Source organism: Ischnura elegans (genome assembly GCF_921293095.1).
Source record: "Ischnura elegans chromosome 13 unlocalized genomic scaffold, ioIscEleg1.1 SUPER_13_unloc_1, whole genome shotgun sequence".
NCBI classification, from domain to species: Eukaryota; Metazoa; Arthropoda; class Insecta; order Odonata; family Coenagrionidae; genus Ischnura; species Ischnura elegans.
In genome coordinates this window covers 2,501,955-2,522,017 of record NW_025791657.1, presented here as the reverse complement: position 1 = coordinate 2,522,017, position 20,063 = coordinate 2,501,955, and the positions used below count along the sequence as shown (strand labels likewise).

The 20,063-nt window shown below is 36.7% G+C and overlaps 1 long non-coding RNA gene across 1 annotated transcript; it reads right to left on the bottom strand.

The window, feature by feature from the left end:
• Positions 1-84: 84 nt before the first annotated feature.
• On the bottom strand, positions 85-10,762 carry LOC124172616. The gene is made up of 3 exons (XR_006868214.1): positions 10,724-10,762; positions 10,468-10,605; positions 85-98 (listed from the first exon to the last, which is right to left on the bottom strand). It is a non-coding gene; the product is annotated as an uncharacterized LOC124172616 (long non-coding RNA).
• Positions 10,763-20,063: the final 9,301 nt, after the last annotated feature.

Below are 20,063 nucleotides of genomic sequence, written 5' to 3'. Positions count from 1 at the left end.
GTGGGCTGTGAATTGTTTTCAATAGCCTCTTGAAGGCAGCCCTTAGTCTCCACAGAAGGCCCCGAGTTGTCATCAGCTGCCCCTCCTCCTTCAAAAAACTGCAGAAAAAGTAAGAGAAAAAACACTCTTCTCCTTAAAAATACATTCATGGGATGCTCTAAAGCAATACGAAAAAGGATATTCAACATATCGTCCATGATTTCATACACAAATGGAGTGGTGTCAGCATGCCAGTTAATCAAGTTTTGGGTCTGGTAAATATGGATCTCTGTGGTCGAATAAGTGATGTCTCAGTTGGCGGGGCAAAAAACATGTTTGTGCTTGTTGATGATTATTCCAGGAAGCCATTTTGCTATTTTTTTGAAATCCAGAAGTGAAACATTTGATAGATTCAATGAATTTAAAGCTTGGGCTGAGACCAGGACAGATAAAAGGATTAAGGTTGTAAGATCTGACAATGGTCTTGAATTACCTAATCAAAAGTTTGATTCTTTTTAAGGGTACATGGAATAGAGCATCAGATTAGCACCCCATATACCCCTGAACAGAATCGTGTGGCAGAATGTGCTAATCGCACAATATGTGTAAAGACTAGATGCAGGTTGTTTGATTCAGGCTTACCAAAGGGTTATTGGGTGGAGACCTGTAACACTGCAGTCTACAATAAAAACCGTGTACCACATAGAGCTATTCAAGGTAAGGCTGCACAAGAGTTGTGGGGAGGAAAAATGTCATCATTCAAACATTTAAGGGTTTTTTGGTGTCCTGCATATGATCATGTTCCTGATCAGAAAAGAAATAAGTGGGATGCTAAGGGGAAAAGGTTAATTTTGTTGGGTATTGTGAAACAAGAAAAGTTTATAGACAAATTGATCCAAATAATCCCTCCGAGTCATTAAGGCAAGAAATGATTTCTTAGAAAATTATGCGAGGCCTAATGTAAGGGGTGAAAGTGTACCCAATAAGGGTAAGAATGATGCAGTGTACCATTTTTTATCATTTTTTCCAAGGAATGAATCTAGTTTTCCTTTAAATAATGTTAAGTCAATTGGGTTTGATGAGAGTAGAATGCAAGGACCAATGACAGAAAGTCAAGGTTGTGTTTTGGATGGGGAAGTAGACTCCAATAACGATGTCCTTGGTATTGAAAATTGTGGTGAATCTATTGAAGTCAGAGAATCCAGTATTGAGAGGGAGAGAAAATGCCCTTCACAAAATAGGAACCCTAAACTTTACCCTTAATTTGTAACTTCATTTTAGCTTCGAGTAGTTTTTTTAGTGGCAAGGATCCTAATTCAGTCGATGAGGCCTTGGCTGGCCCAGAAAGGTCATATTGGAAAAGGGCACTGCATCAGGAAATGCAGTCCTTTAAGTGTAACAAAGTGTGGGACCTGGTGACCTTGCCAGATGGAGCTTAAGCTATAGCTTGTTGAAACTCAGTTCATATTATGTCTTTATCACAAAATTCTTGGAGCCAGGAGAAGGCCTTCCAATCGTCCCATTCGCAGAAAATTCACGTTACCCCTGGAATATTATGCTCATGTGAAGTATTGTAACTTCCTTTTTTTAAGTTACAAGCTTGTACTTAAAATAGAGACATAGGGTAACAATTATCATTGTTAAATGAACAAAAAAAAATAAATTTTTTAATGCTGAATTCGCTTCTGCAATAATAGTCAGAGAAGTTGCGTTTATAAGGATAAAATCACTACCTAATAATTTTACACAGTGGTGTCTCAGAAACTGAAGAGGAATGTATTTATTTTGTTGATGACCTCTTAATATATCTAAACATGTCATACTGAAGAAAATATGGGGTCCAATATGAAGACATGTAGCTTCTTAATAGAATAGTCTCCGATTACCATATTCTTACTCCATGTGGCATGTGATATTTCTGACAGAAGACAAGCAGTTTTGTGAAGCTAGGATTTTCTTACATGAAAATAGATCAGCATGGATATGCTTTTTGCCTAGTATTGTACAATTAATTAAGTTGCCCAGCTGAAGGATATACTATTTAGAGAGACTACCCATAAGAACACATATATTTACACTTTCACAACTGAAGGTTATTCACCTCTGTTTTTAATGTCGAAGAGCAAATAACTTACCAAGATATGGGCTTTTGGTAGTTTGCAGTCTGTCACAGGAATGTATGCTTTAGTAATTAGTACACAGCCTGCAAGCTGCAAAGATCTCTTGCGTCAAAACCACCAAATTCTCAATTTTCAACTATGGTGTCTTTGAATAGGATCATTGATGTGGAATAAGTTTTCCTTACATTTCATTAACTCTTGCATATAGTTATATGGGAACTAAAAATTAGGGTCCTTTAGTTTGTTAGTTACTAGATTATATGTTGTAATATTATAATAACATGTCTTATATTTGTTTCACTTTTGATGAACTTGACTGGTATAAAGTTTAGTAAAACTACTTTTGTCTAACCAATTATAACAATTTTTCTTTACATGTAAAATACATTCATAAATAATGATTTTGATAGATTTTATTCAGCATCTAAAATATTACCTACAACTTAAGAGTACTACTTTTCTAGGTCAGTGCACCTTATGTTCTAAACTCTATTTTATTTACCAATGACCAAAATAATACAATTTAAAAGCAAAAAATAATCCTCTCCTATGCCTAAACTATTTAAAAAAAACAGGATATTTTTCAAATAACCACTATACTATTATTATACTTAAATCAGACATCGCGTGAAAATGGCACTTTCATTTTTATTTTATTGCACTCTCAATAACAGTTTATCGCATTTTGTAGCGTCTATTTTTTATTTTCATAATGAGGTAGATGATGATAAAATGTAGTGAAACACAGTCATATGACAAAATACAGAATATGTTAAATAATTATGTAGTATAACAATAGTAAATTAAGGATTCCTTATGCAGGCTTCCGCGGGTCGATGAGTATGAAGATACATCTCTTTCTGGTAATACACCGCGTGGGTCCATTGTTCTCGGACGACAGTTTTGCCGGCGTTACAGTCGGCTTCCTCAGGTCAGTGAAGTAATGATGCAGTGAATTGGCCGCCTTATATATCTGTCCGTAGAGGCTAGGTCATCTGTGATTGGCTGTCGCTGCTGTGTCTTTTTCCACGCAAAACTCGTTTCCAGGCATGCGGAAGGGGATAGCCGTCTTCCCTATTGAAATTATCTTGAGTCTTGCTTATTTCGATGGCTTCGCGTATCAGGCGTGGAAAATATCTCCTTTCTTCGGAAATAAGCTTCGTTTCGTCAAAATTGATGTTATGGGTAGGGCCTGTCCATATGTGCTCTGCTATGGCAGAAAGTCGAAATTGTCTGTTTTTAGTTGCCCTTTGATGCTCCATTAGGCGGCACTTGAGGGATCTGGAGGTCTGGCTTATGTAGCTACTCCCACAGCTGCACTTGACTTCATACACTCCGCTCTTCGACTACGTAGGAACTCGGTCTTTTACTCTGACGAGAAGGCTTCTGGTCTTGGAGACGCAATTGAACCTTGTGATTACATTGCGTTTGCCGAGAACGCGTGAAATCCTCTCTGTGGTTCCTGCAACATAGAAGTCCGACCCGACGTCAAGTATACAGCGAAAAACGAAAGATATCATGTACCAATCATCAATCCCAGTGGAAGAGAGGAAAAGACTCATTGAACCGGCTCGCAAACCACCTCGGCTGTACGGGCTCCCCAAGATCCACAAAGCGGGCGTCCCTCTTCGCCCCATTGTTAGTGCCGTGGACTCACCCACACACAAATTGGCAAGATACCTCGCGAGTCTCCTGAAACCCTTCACCGGTACGACGTCGACCTTCGTAAGGAACTCATCGCATTTCGTGCAGATCTGCAAGGACACGGAGACCACAGAGACTGATCTCCTAGTGAGTTTCAACGTGGAGTCCCTTTTTACAAGCATACCAGTGGAAAAGGCGGTGCAGGCTGGGCGAGCACTCGTATCGGAAGGATTACCGCACGACATCCCGAAGATGGTGGAGTTATGTTGAAAGAACTCATATTTCCTTTGGAATGGGAAATTTTATGAACAAAAGAAAGGTGCGGCCATGGGATCTCCTCTCTCGCCAGTCATCGCCAACCTCTATATGGAAAAGTTCGAGGAGCAGGCGCTGAGTACCTCTAGGGTTGTACCTAAACTCTTCCTAAGATACGTAGACGACACTTTCGTCATTTGGCAGCACGGAGAGAAAGAGCTATATCTATTCCTACAGCATTTTAACCAGCAAGACGACTCCATCAAGTTTACGATGGAGATAGAAAAAGACAAATGCCTACCATTCTTAGACGTCCTCGTGAAGAAGAAGACCGACGGGACACTAGGCCATGAGGTCTACAGGAAAAAGACCCACACGGAGCGGTACCTACAATATTCTTCACACCACCATCTACTGCAGAAGAGCTCTGTAATCAGGACCCTATTCCACCGAGCCCTAACTATTTGCGACGACAATTCCCTAGATAAGGAGAAAAAACACCTGAGGAAAGTAATGGAGAAAAATGGATACCACCGAGACATCATCCGGAGGGAAGAAAGGAAAGCGAATATGGCCCTTTTAAAGACCGATGACCAACCTGCAGAAGAAAAATCGAAACCTGCCGCTGCCGAAAGGTTCAATTGCGTCTCCAAGACCAAAAGCCTTCTCGTTAGAGTAAAAGACCGAGTTCCTACGCAGTCGAAGAGCGGAGTGTATGAAGTCAAGTGCAGCTGTGGGAGTAGCTACATAGGCCAGACCTCCAGATCCCTCAAGTGCCGCCTAATGGAGCATCAAAGGGCAACTAAAAACAGACAATTTCGACTTTCTGCCATAGCAGAGCACATATGGACAGGCCCTACCCATAACATCAATTTTGACGAAACGAAGCTTATTTCCGAAGAAAGGAGATATTTTCCACGCCTGATACGGGAAGCCGTCGAAATAAGCAAGACTCAAGATAATTTCAATAGGGAAGACGGCTATCCCCTTCCGCATGCCTGGAAACGAGTTTTGCGTGGAAAAAGACACAGCAGCGACAGCCAATCACAGATGACCTAGCCTCTACGGACAGATATATAAGGCGGCCAATTCACTGCATCATTACTTCACTGACCTGAGGAAGCCGACTGTAACGCCGGCGAAACTGTCGTCCGAGAACAATGGACCCACGCGGTGTATTACCCGAAAGAGACGTATCTTCAATAAATTAAGGAACAAGACATATAGTGGCGGAGGTGTAGCTTGCCCATGCCCAATTGTAGCTCGTGGCCATGTAGAGTCCCAGCCAACTAGCAGCTGGCAAGTGGCTCACATGTTTTAAGCAGTGAGTGTCGGCAGAGCATTCAAACTGTGCTTGGAACATAAGGTATGAATTTTGCGATCTAAACAGCAAATTTGCGTAAAATATCATGAAATTCCGGTCACCGCATCTATCTCAACATTTATTTGCGCACATCGCATCCATATCGCTTTTGCGATATTCACGTGTCTCAAGCGATGGTTACGGTAAAGAAATATTAAGAAACTCAAATTTTGAAAAATAATTGTACTGACATTGTTTAACTTAAGAACCTGACAACATAACATTGATCAACGGTAGGTTCCATTATTAAAAAAACTTTTCAAAGGAAAGAAAATTGATTTTAAACAACAATAACTCCTTCCATGAACAATGAAACTACCAAAAAACATAATGATTTGGATAGAGACCATAAACCAGTTCTTAGTTTCATACACAGATCTACCTACTCATGAGAGCGTTTAATTCATTAAAAAAATCGTTACCAATGTATCCTTAAATGAATACAACATTAGGTATCCTTAGGTTTCTCTAATGAAATTAATCAAGTAAGAGTTCCTTTACATTACTCAAATACACTTTGCTCATTTGAATTTATATCACTTCTTATAACTGTATAAAACTGAAGTTAATCATTAAATTCCGTTGAGATAAATAGGAGATAACAATGCAGATTACAATTTTGAGGAAGGAAGATTTGTAAAAATTATTTTATGTTAATGTCGACTATGGCTGTTTAATGAAAGCATAGATAATTGATTTCAAATAAAAAATGGGATCCCCTAAGGCAACCTGATATCACCATGAAGTATCTCTTACAGCCTCATGGAGACTTTGAGCAAGTTATTTCAAGAAAGAAGATAAAACCTTTTTTATTTGAAAGTAGACAATTAGATATGAATACTGTTGAAGGGTTTTGTCCATATACGCCCGGGTTTGAGGGAAAAAAGCATTTAAATTAAAAAATAATGACATTGAATTTCATTAAATAATTTGGCTCATTGTTTCAATGCCAGTTTGGCCTAGTGGTAGCGTACTGCACTATCATTTCGAAAGACCAGGGTTCGAGACTCGGAGAGAGTAAATTTTTTCCAGTCCCCCAACAACCTTTTTTCTAATCTGTTCCATCTTCTTCAGATTAGTTGATTTCATACATATCACATTTTTTTACTTGTAATGTCAAGAAAGAAGATGAAACCTTCTTTATTTGAAAGTAGACAATTAGATATGAATACTGTTGAAGGGTTTTGTCCATATAAGCCCGGGTTTGACTGCTTTTTGAGAATAAGCCCTATATTGACATTTATGCCGCCAAGATTCATCCAAACAGGAGTGGTAAAACTGTGGTACTGGCATCAAAATGCAGGGAACTTATTTTCAGAGCAAAAGATTTGAAACATACTGTCTTTGAAGAGTTCCCCAGTTTCCATGTGGGAGAAAGACATAAAATCAGGGATAACGAAAATTGACAAGCTTGAAATGATCGACAGATGGGTATACGATCGCTTCGTGGAAGCCAAGAACAGGAATGAACTGGTGATGATGCGGACTTCACAAGAATAGGCTATTTCAGGGTGATTTCATTACATATCTCCAGGATTAGAATTCTAAGCTAGTGCTTCATGGGTTGCATCTTTCAAGAAGAGACACCGAAACGTGCAATGCAAAATTACATGTCAACGAGAGAGCGTCTGCTGAAGAAATATTGCACAAAGCAAAGTAACACACTCATACACAACAGAGTATGATATTATGGCCTCAGGAAAGCTGCTTTCTACAGTTTTTATTGTGCGTGTCATAACCTGGTGGTGATTTTGGAAAGACAGCCATTAAAATTAAAATGCAAGATATCCCAAAAATATACAAGAAAAGAAGACCTTCCCATTCAAGTAGTTCATTCCAATCTCTACTCCAACAATTTTTCCATGCACTTCAAATTCATAGAACAAAATAGATCTATAAAATGAAATACATCCCATTCCCCATGCCATGAAGCTATTTGCAAAAACAATATCTGTACAAATAATAAGCATTTTCAAAAAAGTTGACCGAAAAAATATATCATGAGAATCAAAATCATCACCTCATACTTTTAAAGCCTGTTTACACCAAACAATAACATATGCAACTTAATGTGTGAATGCATGAATAATGAATGCAAGGACCAAATCAGACAGGTTCAATTTTCTATTCATGCATTCACACAAGTTGGGTGCGTTACACAATGCATTCTTGTGTACATTTCTGGATTCATTTATTTAGACAATAGCTAGCACAGGTAAATTCATGGAGTAAACAGACCTTTAACCATGAACCGTATTGTAATAACCCCTACCGATTTAAAAAGCAATACAGTGTTTAATATCCCCAGCCACAATTATTACAATTCTTACATGGGAAAAACATCTCAATACATAAAAAATAGTATTTTATAACGAAAAACATCTCTTAAAATTAGGATACCTATAGAAATGTACACATTTTTACAGTGTAATAACTAAAAACCAAACTGTCACTAAATAAAAAACACACTTTTGTGTACATGATTTTTGATAGCACCAAAATCATGTACACAAAATATTATTATTGAAGAATTGTATGAATTAACGGTTTATATAAGCAAAGACATAAAACATTTGATAAACAGCTGACAAAGACAATTTTAGCAAATTATATTGTTATGAAATCAATCAGATATATTACAAATATAAAAAATGCATACACTTAATATTGAAGCATTGCAACGAACAAGTACACAAAATTGCCAGGTATGCACAATACATTTTCTTAACCTGTCCTATAAATTTTAGATCGATTTGTTGAAAAATTTCATTGGATATATCCTCGTGCATTTCAACTTCAAAACGGTAAATAAACGTCTTTAAGTCCGCAAGTACGATTCTGTGAATTACCTATCCAAACTGTAAGTGTTGTAATTTAAAACGAAACAGGATGTAAAAAGCAAAAGAAATACATCGAAAACATATTCCACAAAAATTTTTATGTTCATTGATATCTTTTTTGAGTTGGTCATTCATGAATTCAAATGATTCACTTTTTCGGCTATTATGGAATTGTAAACACTTAGCGCAAAAAAACGACTTCACTCTTCACCATTGAGTAACCAGGGGCCGTATTCTGTAACTCCAAACCGATCGGTGCGGCACCGATTCGTCGGGTGCGACGTCACACCGACTCCCGGTAAGAAGTCGTGCGATTCTGTACGAACCCAATCGGTGCGGCACCGACGTGAGGGCGAGAGATCGTCGGTACCCGTACCGACAGCAAAAAGGTGTCGGTACGGCCACCGACTAGTGGGTTTCATCAACTCCCCGGTGCGCATTGTACGTTTTATTTTGTTTTTATCTCATCACCGAGTAAATAATGAGGTTTGCTGCAATGTTATCTTTTTCTGCCCCTTCGAATAGGCCTCTATAATTCACTGTGTCAACATCTATATTGATTACCTTGACATAAATATAAGATATTGGTTAATAAACATTAGGTTTGCCACTATATAATGACTTTCTCTCATTTATGTTACCACTTTCACTCGCTTGTAATAGGATTTCTTTCACTCTATCATCATTTATTTGCTCCTTTGACATAAAAAAGATATTTTTGATTAAATATGAGTTTTGCCGCAATGTTATCACTTTATCTCACTCTGAATAGGCAACTATTATTTCACTCAATCATCATTTGGCGTTTCTCTCGGCATAGAAATAAGATCTTTTTATTTAAGTATGAAGTTTGCCACAACGGTATCAGTTTCTTTCATCTGTAACAGGCAACTATATTTCATTTTATCGTCAGCCATTGATTCCCTTGACGATGAAAGAAGATATTTGTTAATAAGTATGAGGTTTACCGCAATATTATCATTTTCTCTCACTTGGAATGCGCAACTTAAACATATGTATTTCACCCAATCACAATTTCTTTACTTCCTCGTCATTACACTTCTTTTAATTACACCCAGTTCCATATTTTTATAACAATTTCCTAACTTGTTCCTCTAATATGACATTTACATTTGCTTTTGAATCCTACGTTCACGTTCCATGGTATGTTATTTTCGTCTGCTACGGTGCCAATGGCATAACCTTCCGTTGATAACATTTAGACGGAACTTACTTAATGACAACTATATTACCAAATCATGAATAAATAGCAATATACGTAACCAATATTTAAAAAAAGAAACTACGATCTCAAGGATAGTTTCAATAATTCATTCCAGCAACAACAATCTCCATCACATACAAACTTTATTGTGATGTTGTAATATTGTTTCCTTCGATTCTGTAGGTACAGCATTACTACCACACATTATATAAGCATTGTTAACAACTTATCCAATATCGTTTATCTTAATCTAGCAATAAGTCGTAATTTCCGCAAATAAAAAGATTGAGAATGACGACAACAAACTGTGCCAATGAGTCTTCACTTGTTTTTACCCTTCTTTCATTGGTGGAGACACGTGAAACTTCGGATATATTCGGATTTTCCCTGTTTGGGAAGGAGAGGGAACCGTACCGACTGGTTTGATACCGACGACCATACTGAATCGCTGAATTAGCCGTCGTCGGTATGGAAACCGTCGTCGGTACGGAATGATGTGCTGTCGGTGGGCTGGGAAGGGAAACCGACCGGTGCGGTACCGACGAAATACAGAATACGGCCCCAGATGCGAGTTAACTAATGCCTCGTCAGGGTTAACTAATTCGGAAACACTTATGTGGGACATTGGACTCTTTTCACTGTTCTGTCGATCATGCACAAGGGCCGTTAGTACCATCTTATGTTGTTCATTAACAAATTTAATACCCCATTAACTTTTGATGCCTAATCAAAGCGATTTTTAACAAACGTTGCACGTACCAGTTTGCTACAGTCATAAAGCATTATACTTACCCCGTCGTAGCAAGTGCTTCATCAAATACACAATCAATTTACTTTTTAAAGTAACTGTTATAACCAGTTCAACCAACAAATACAAACATCTTGCTACATTTTTCATTCTCGTTGATATAAACTTAAAACTACTAATACCGGGCTACACGGTGCATAACCACGAAGAAGTTAATATCTGTTTGCGAGAACGATTTAACATCATGTGGAAGTTACACGAGGCATCCAATGAAAAAAATAATAAGCACTCACCCTGAAGTAATTTCTGGACGAAAATTTTCTCAGTTCTGCGTCCGATTCATGACAAATATTTTTGAAATCGTAGAATTCGATGATCTTTTTCAAGCACAATGGACATAAAGTGGCAGGCAGGCCATCTCCCACAGCAACCTAAGAAAGGAATGAAAACATATGCAAGAGATTTCAGACGTACCAAGGAAAATATGTACTCATAGAACGGAATAAAACAAGAGGTGAGGAAATCGATAACATGTAACCCGCCACTTACTTTTAAGTCGACTAAATCATATAAGGCATCCTCTACAGTTATCTGGCTTGCTAAAATTGAAGTGAATATGTTGTAATAATAATCATTTTTCTTCAAGCAAAGTCTGCACGGGGTGTCCTTGGAAATCCTGTCTAAAGACTCTAAGTAATTCCCAGTGGTAGCACTCATGGTTTCACAGCTATAACTAGTTCAGTCTCTAAACCAGTTCACTTCTCAAGCAAAGTATCCACACAGCACTCAGTGATTACTAAATTCCTAATAAATTACGATCATTTCCATTGCGTACACCAATGCAAAAACATTGGAATTATTAAGATAAAGGGCGTGTTAAGCTCGCATTTAAATATGACCTCAAAAAGATATCACATCGCAGCAGAGTAATCAGCAAATACTTCAACAAATTCCATGTTTATTGACGTTCTACGATATAACAGACCAAGGTAGAAACGTTTAGTTCAGATACCAGACTTTAATTGCCTTTCTGACCACTAGAGAGTTACGTACGCAATAGGCCTACATCGATAAATGATGTATTTGCAACGATGAGATATATCTAATTGAGCTTACTTGAATTTTTTTAAACATAAATATTTAAAACTCTTTAAATTCAGCGTTCAAGATATTTTGTAACCTTTTTCATATTTAAAGATCGTAAATGAAATGTGATCGTGTAGAAGCTTAAGTCGGCCTTAAATTCAGTTTCTGTCCTAAGCATAGAATAATAATTAAACATAAATTATAATACTACCAAAAATTGAAAGAAAATTGACGAATATATATTAAATGTCCCTTTATTTTTTCAAATGGAAAGAAATTTGTCTTGAAACGCGGATATTTGGCCTGTTCTATAGGTGTGCTCTTTGCGGATAAAATGGGAACTAGATATCATCGATTCTAATCTGAGGCTTGATTGCATGTTCTTGTATTAACAAGTAAACGTTGCGGTCGTGCATGATGTATTCGTAAGATTTACAACCATGTCATAAATTGTTGAAAATATTCTCAGCCCTTTCTATTGAGTCGTGAAATGTCTCTCAGGCGATTGTTGTTCCTTGTTGGCGTCGCTGGTCCTTTCGTTGAGCATAATAATCATAAGTATTTTCATTTTCAAACATCAACGTACTGAATGTAGTTTCTTTGTGTGATTTTGAGATCTTTGTCAGTGAGTGGATGATGTCTTTGACGATGTACCTGATTAAAACAGTGAATGAGATTTTGAAGTGAAAACATAAGTCGCACCAGCGGGATTTTCACGGAATCTTCAGGAAGGAATTGCTGACTTAGTAGGAAAAATCATGATTATTATTACAATATATTCACTTCGGATGTAGCATGCAATAGTAGCTGTGAAGGATGCCCCACATGATTTAGTCGGCTTACATGTGAGTGGCACATAAAGTGCTATCGATTTTCTTTAATATGGTGCTTCATTTATTTTGTTTTTTCCAGGATAATTACGAGATCTGTTGATGTATAATGATGCATGTGCCTTTATGACCAAAATCACTTTTGTAAATGCTTAGTTTATTTTCTGTTTTTAAGTTCATTTGTTGTTTTTTTATTTGTGAGCATGTTTGTTTTTATTTTTATTAATTTGTTTGAGACCATGCTATGGTGATAAAAGATAAAAAATAAATTGTTAATGAGAGAGCCATCTTGAAGTGGGTGTAAATAAAGTGTATTGAGAATAAAACAGAGTGTCTAGTGATATTTACATGAATTTTATCGCTGTGATACGTTAATAATTTGTTTATTAATATCTCAGATCTGTGGGAGATGGCCTGCCCACTACCAGACAAGTGTGCTTGAAGAAACTTACGGAATGCAGTGTTTTCAAAAAGATTTTATCATCAGCAGACGCAGTTCAGACAGAAAGTTTGCCGAGTAGTTGCTGCAGGGTGAGTACTTTTCCTTTTTTCTTATTTGATGACTGACGTGGTGTAAGTAAGGCAGAGTTAAAGGTGACACTCTTCAGTTTTTGTCGCCAACAGGAGGAATCTTGAAAGATAAATTTTGCGGACTGAAAAATTTGTTGTATAAAGTTGTGAGGATTAACTCTATATTGTAATCGATTAAATTCTTTGTGACACAATTGGAGAAATATAATGTTGTAGTACTACCGGTGGCCATTAATTGGAATGCTAACTAAAAAGGCGCTTCGATTAACGGTCAAAAGATAATTTAGCATACCTTTTGGTAATCTACAATAATAGGGCACATGAAAGGTCCTCGTCCATGGTCTACGGAAAAAATGTAACAAGTCCAAATTCCCATAAACGGTTTTTCCTTATCTCCGAGCACTTGGCAGGATGCTATTTATGTTGCAGTTGGTTTTTCAGTGCCAAAGACTGAAGACATTTCATCTTCTGGTAAAACTTAGTGTTTAATAGACAAATGTTATTCAGGAAAGTATGGGATTCGATTTCACCCTTTATCAACTTAGCAAGGCAATTCATACACATGGCTCTTCCATACTTGATCGGTTGTCAATTTTAGTTCCAAGTGCATGTAAACATATTATATTTCTTTTTTCTGTGTAAGAAAAGTTTAGAGGGTAATGCAAAATTGTTGCATGATTGGTTTTGCAAGTTTTAAGGATATGAATATCAGGGTTTTTTTTAATTTTTAATGGAATAATTTTGTAAGAGAAGATGACTTTGAGGTTTCTTTTTTCTAAAACAATGTTCTTGGTGCAACGGTAAAGGCCTGTTTACATGGTACCTACCTGTACTAGTTAATGTCTTCGTGTAGGAATGCATAAATGGACACGAAAATGCACAGTTTGACAACCCAAGTCGTATAAGTGCATGAAGAAAAAATAGAACCTGTTCTAATATGGTTCATACATTTGTACTTGTTCCATTCTGGTGTACTATAATCGCCCATACATTATCTTGTTCAAGTGTATGCATGGTGTGCACAGGCCAGAAAAGAACGGTGGTTATTTGTTTGCTCATGATTACTGTGTTATTGTTTTTTTCTGTTATAAGGGGGTCATTCCACGTCAAATCAACCAATATTTTGACCAAATGACACCCACCGACTCGGAATTTCATGAAACTTACCATGGTCATACATTTAGGTATGATTAGAAATTGTGTGCAAATTTAGCCTCCAATTATCATTTGTTAATGAAATATGAGCAATTGAAATTTGGGCGTGACCCCTAAAGTGCCGCAACGTGCAACACATGGTGATTTTTATTTTCATCCATAACTCCATTCCTGTGAGATGAAAAGTCATGATTTTTTTCTGATGCTAAGTGGTCCATAATGATCCACCATTATCATTAGATATTCACTGCATGAAGTAATTCAGCTGCAAAAAAATTAAGTTTACAAAAAAATCTCCCTTGCACTATTTTCCATTATCAGCATCCACAGGGAAAGGCCATGCGAGTACAGACTCTTGGTTTAATTTAAAGTAATCACTAATGTATGAGCAAAGATCCTGATGAAAAAAAATCATGAGTCCGGCGTTCCTTTTAGTAAAAAAAATACTCGTTCATGTTCACGGGAAAAAAATGGCTCTTTTTCAAGGCACCAAGAAATCACACAATTTAGAGGAGATATAAACTCAATGATTAAACAACTATCATGGTTATACAATATTGGATCATGCATTATCTCACTATATTGTATGCTACTGGTTCTTAGAGTAGGAAACACAAAGGCAATCATGTGAATGTACTCCCCCACTTACTGCTAATTTTGTGCTATCAGAACTATTCGAGCAGAGGGAGTTTTAATAAAAAAACTGCATGATCCATTGTACTCTATTACATTCTACTTACCTTTTAATCTGTGTCCAAAGACCAAATACATTTCATATCCAGATGTATTTACATCACAGGAATGTACATTATCTAATGTCAAAGGGAAACATCATCAAATTGTTGTAATTGAGAAATTTCTCCGGTACTTCATCCTAATGCTTATTTTCAATGTTTCATTTAGTCATTCTATATCATTGGAAATTTAGGCAAAAAGAGTAAAATTAAATCAATGACCTTACCAATTGATTTGAAAGTGAGCCTTCTCTTTTTAACTGGCTGTCCACATTCTAAGATGTCTCATTGTTTTTCACAAAGTCAAAATATTTTTTTCTAATGTTGTCCACTTCCTCCCTCAAGAAGTAGTATGACCTCCTAGAGCTTGTGGTTGCATGAGAATTAATCACACACAATAGGTGCCCTTGTGGCACACGACCAACATCATATCTCTCTGGCCAAGAGAATGAAGGTGAGGGCCCTTTATGTGTCATGAATTTAACTGAAATATCACCATCTTCATGGTTGAAAGCTTTCATTGCTCCAATGTACCACGGCTTGCTATAAATACACACTGCATATGAACCAACAGCCAAATTATCTGGGAAATCCACTGTTTCAGAACAAAAATCAAATATAATGCTGTACTCATCATCCAGGCCAGTGAACATTGCAGTGACTTTTCTATCTGATAAAGGCACAAAATGATGGAAATTTCTTGTTCCTGGAATTGTTTTTGCCTTGATGGATTTTTCAAGAAGTTTACTACATGACCAAGCCACATCCCTAAACTTAATGTAATATATGGATTTTGATGTTTTTCATATTATCTCTACGGAATTCATGTATCCCGGTGCTGGTTGTTATTTGCTGTGCCATTCGTTTAATGGTACCTCCTATACCATCACAAGAGGACTTTCCATGGCTTGTGGAAAAATAGACTGGGTTGCATTCATTCCATAGTCATTATAATAATGGCACAAATTTATAAAAGATTTGCAGTTTTTATATTGCCAAGCACATCCATCTGTGAAGTACTGAACCTCTTGGATCATAGGCGAAGTTCCCTTTAAAATTTTATCAGGTGACGTTGCACTTCCATAACCAAGGCCACATTATAGTTAAGGTCATCAGATATGAAACAATGAGATGAGGTAGTGAGTGCACCATCTTTCTTCTGGTAAATCAAGCAAGGGTGTATGATGCATGATAGATTGGCCCATTGATATTTTTGAACTTCATCCTGAATTAAAAATGAAAATTTTTCACTAAATTCCATTATGATAACTGCCTTTTCATGACTGAGGGTTTCTTTTCTTATTTAAAAAAACGAGGATTGTGACGTAATAATGTGGTATCAGTTTATTCATTTTGAGGCATAGAATGTCCAAGAGTTCATCAATGGATGATATATACAACTGAAGTTCTGTTCTATCAGTGGAAACCCACTGCCTATATTTCCCTGTAACAGAAGGGTCATATTCACAAAACTTAGAAATGATGATATCCTTTAGCCTGGAAGGATCTGGATAGTAAAAACATTTTCTGAACTTACACTCTGCATTGTTTTTGTCACAGATGATGATAGCGATCAACTTCTTATGCTTTCTTCAATTGCAAGGCATTAATTAGCAGTTTCACATGTTGATGTATGACACAAACACAAACTGAATGAATCCTAGAAGCTCCAGCCATCACACACCATTTTGGCTGAAGTGAACAAAATCTGGAGAACCCAATTTTTTCTTGTGGATATTGCTCTTTGAAGAGCACTTAAAGTTTCTTGAGGTTATATAAAATCAACCTCTTCTCCATATACTTACTCATTCTTACTCACACTGACTTTATCTTTGACTCCAGGAATCTGTCTAGGATTCTTGTCAAGCTGGTAAAATATTTTCTCCAGCTCTACTGGGGAGTTTAAACGTGGTTTCCCAGCACATGGTGATGGCATAGCAGGAATTCCCTTCTCATCAAGTAACTTTTTTGACTGTCTCACAGTGTAGTCTGAAACATGAAATTCACTTATAATCCTTTTCCTAGACCAAGATAAAGGGGCCAGGGTCAGCATTTTAATTTTACCCTGCCAACTAACTGTTGGCAATTAGTCTTAATTTTAGTCAGCAGGCCATCCAAGTTGGCTGCCTTTCGCTTGATGAGTTGACTGTCACTCCCATCTTTATTGCTACTTATATTTTCCAGGGATGGATTCACTAATTTCAATGCACCAGACACTTTAGAAACAAGGTCATGCTTAGCCTGTGTTATCTTTCCTTTTCCATGTGAGCGTCTACTGTTAGAAGACAGAGAATGTAATTTCAAAGGAGAGCAGTCTAAAGCCTCCAAGCTGCAGTTGGCTTCTTCTTATTTTCTATCACTTTCCAACACAGTCTTAACTGATGTAAGTTCTCTCTCGCTTTCCTCACTGCCATTGGAAACAACTTCACTTTTACAAATTTTGGAAATCCTCTTGTCACACCTACAGGAAAATTTTTCTCCAGGCTTCACCAGGATGCCCGCTGCTCTCATAGACTTCGACTTTTTTTAGAGGTATGGTCGTCACAGGACCTTTATGTTTAGCAAAGGAGTACAGCATTTAAGCTGATAACACTCGCATTTCTTTAAGTAGCAAAGAAGACGATGAGAGCACACAAGTCAATATAATCTGAGGTTTCAGGAGAGTTTGAGTGGAAACGTGACATAATGAAGAAGGAGCAGTTTCCACAATTTTAAATTTATTGGTACTACCGGTTTCGCTTTACAGCATCATCAGTTACCTGATAGGTAGCTGATGCATGATCCAATATTGTTTAATCATGAGTATTAGCTTATATCTCCTCTAAATTGTGCAATATCTATGTGCCTTGAAAAAGAGCCATTTTTTTCCCGTGAACATGAACGAGTATTTTTTTTTACTGAAAGGAACGCTGGACTCACGATTTTTTTTCATCAGGATCTTTGCTCATATATTAGTGATTACTTTAAATTAAACCAGGAGTCTGTACTCGCATGGCCTTTCCCTGTGGATGCTGATAATGGAAAATAGTGCAAGGGAGATTTTTTTGTAAACTTAATTTTTTTGCAGCTGAATTACTTCATGCAGTGAATATCTAATGATAATGGTGGGATCATTATGGACCACTTAGCATTAGGAAAAAAAATCATGGCTTTTCAGCACACAGGAATGGAGTTAGGGATGAAAATAAAAATCACCATGTGTTGCACGTTGCGGCACTTTAGGGGTCACGCCAAAATTTCAATTGCTCATATTTCATTAACAAATGACAATTGGAGGCTAAAATTGCACACAATTTCCAATCATACCTAAATGTATGACCATGGTAAGTTTCATGAAAATCCGAGTCGGTGGGTGTCATGGCCTGGTTGATTTGAAATTGAATGACCCAAGGGTTATTTGAAAAAAATCGTGATAAAAAAAATATTTTTACCATAGAAGATGATTTTCTGTGTTGTTTTTGCAATTGTATCAAGATGGTAATTAGTGGTAATATTACCACTCATTTCTGTGGTTTGGTTGAAGAATAGTGGAAACCATACCTTTGGTCATGAAATCTCTAAAATTTTCTATCCTGGATGTATTGTATCACAACTGTTTAAAAAAAGGGTTGTTTACATGCAGGCATACTAAAATTGTAATGATAGAACTCACAATGCTGGTTTAAGTAAAATCTATGGTAATCTGGATGGTCGAAGTTGATATAAATATAATAAACGTGATTATGATGTCACAAATTAGCAACTTGCATACAAATGGAACAAGTACATGAAGGTATGTCAGATATATTTTGTTAATTTGTTTATAGAATTTTAATTTTTAGAATTCAATATTGGACATTTTTACTACGTAAAATAAGTTTTTAGTGCTTTACCACTTTTAATTTTTTTATGCTGTAATCAATTCACATGCATAATATAAAGTAGAAAATGAATTTCTGTAAGCCAGCAAGTATGTTTTTCATAATGATGTAAGCCCCAGAGATAATCTCTAAACATAAAGAAGACATCAAGAATGAAAGAAGTATATCTAAAGCATATGCTATGTCAATGGTTTCTATGGTAAGACTTGGGCTTAAATAAAATATATTAAGTGATATTGATAGTTTATAACTCTTTACTCAGACATTCCTGATTTTCTATTTGAGTGCAGGAATAAAAAATGTTTCTTTTCATTCACTTAAATGTGAAAATGACAACCTTCATCAACATTGTTGTTAAGAATATAATTACAATTAAATTAATGGAATAAAACCACATCTGCATGACGTCTAATACTCTAATCCATATGCATAATATATTTTTCTGTGAAAGGGCCCACTTTAAGGCCTTTGAAGGCTCAAAGGTCGTTGCATTGCCTGAATTAGAATCAAGTTTACCGAGTTTCTTCCTGCCAAAATTATTTTCATTTGGTTCGGTAGTTTTCAAGCCATTTAGCAACAGATGGACAATAATCAATATTTAGTTGACTGTGTATAAAGAATATTTAAAAATCCTGTTTCATCAAGATTAGGAGCATATCTTCCTTTTTTACTTTGATGGAGGTGAGTTGCTTATCACAGGTACTTTCTCGGAAAGGAAATGAGGCGGCTGGTGACGAGTTGGATTTTTCTTCAGAGACAAAGGGCAGCATGGGGGCTGTGAAGTGCCTTCAATCGCATCTGCATTCGAAATGCGGTTGGAGGCACTTCACAGCTCACATGCTTTGTCCTTACAACTGTGACACACATTCCTGTACCGGACTGTAATCTACTGAGAGCCAATGTGTTGGTTAGTTTCTTTATCATCTATTGTGAAACCTGAGATAAAAAACCTCCAGATGCACTGAGTTCTTGGTGAAAGAAAGGAAGTGGGTTCGCCTAGTGGAAATATTTCTGCGGGAAGTCACTGTCAATTGTGCGAACTTCAGGGGTATGACTTGTATGATATGAGGCAAAAAGCGTAACCATAATTATTTTCATTTAAGTCACTCTTAGTTTTAAATCACTAAAACACTGCTAATCTCCTAGGAGAAATGTCTTGTATCTAATGCAGTAGGCCAATGGTAAACAATCTCAATTCTATTTTCAAGGCAATAGTATTTGGTAAAACATGGCTGGAATGAGAGGTTGCTCTGTAAATGTTCAAGCAATCTTCCTGCTATACATCAGCTAAAGCACTAGCTATAAACCTACTGTCACCTCTTAATTAGAATGGGAAAAGCGTAGGAGAACACAATCCAATGTATTAATGAAGTAAATGGTTCTACAAAAGATAATAATTACCTGGATTTTGTTATCACTGTGCATTAGCAACTTTGCTCTAAAATCTAAATTAGCCACAGAAAAGTCATCTTGTGGTGCACAGGATATAAGTTGTATTGTTATGCTTTAAAAACACCTCACTTAGCATGAAATGTGCTAGTATGACACTCTTTAGGAACATGTTTATTGTTAAGTGAGGGGTACCTGAAATAGAAACAAAAATATTATGGCAGGAATTTTTTCATTTGCATGTTCTGATATACTCACGAGAAGGCAATAAATTAAAACGAGAATACGGACTTAGTTGTAAATG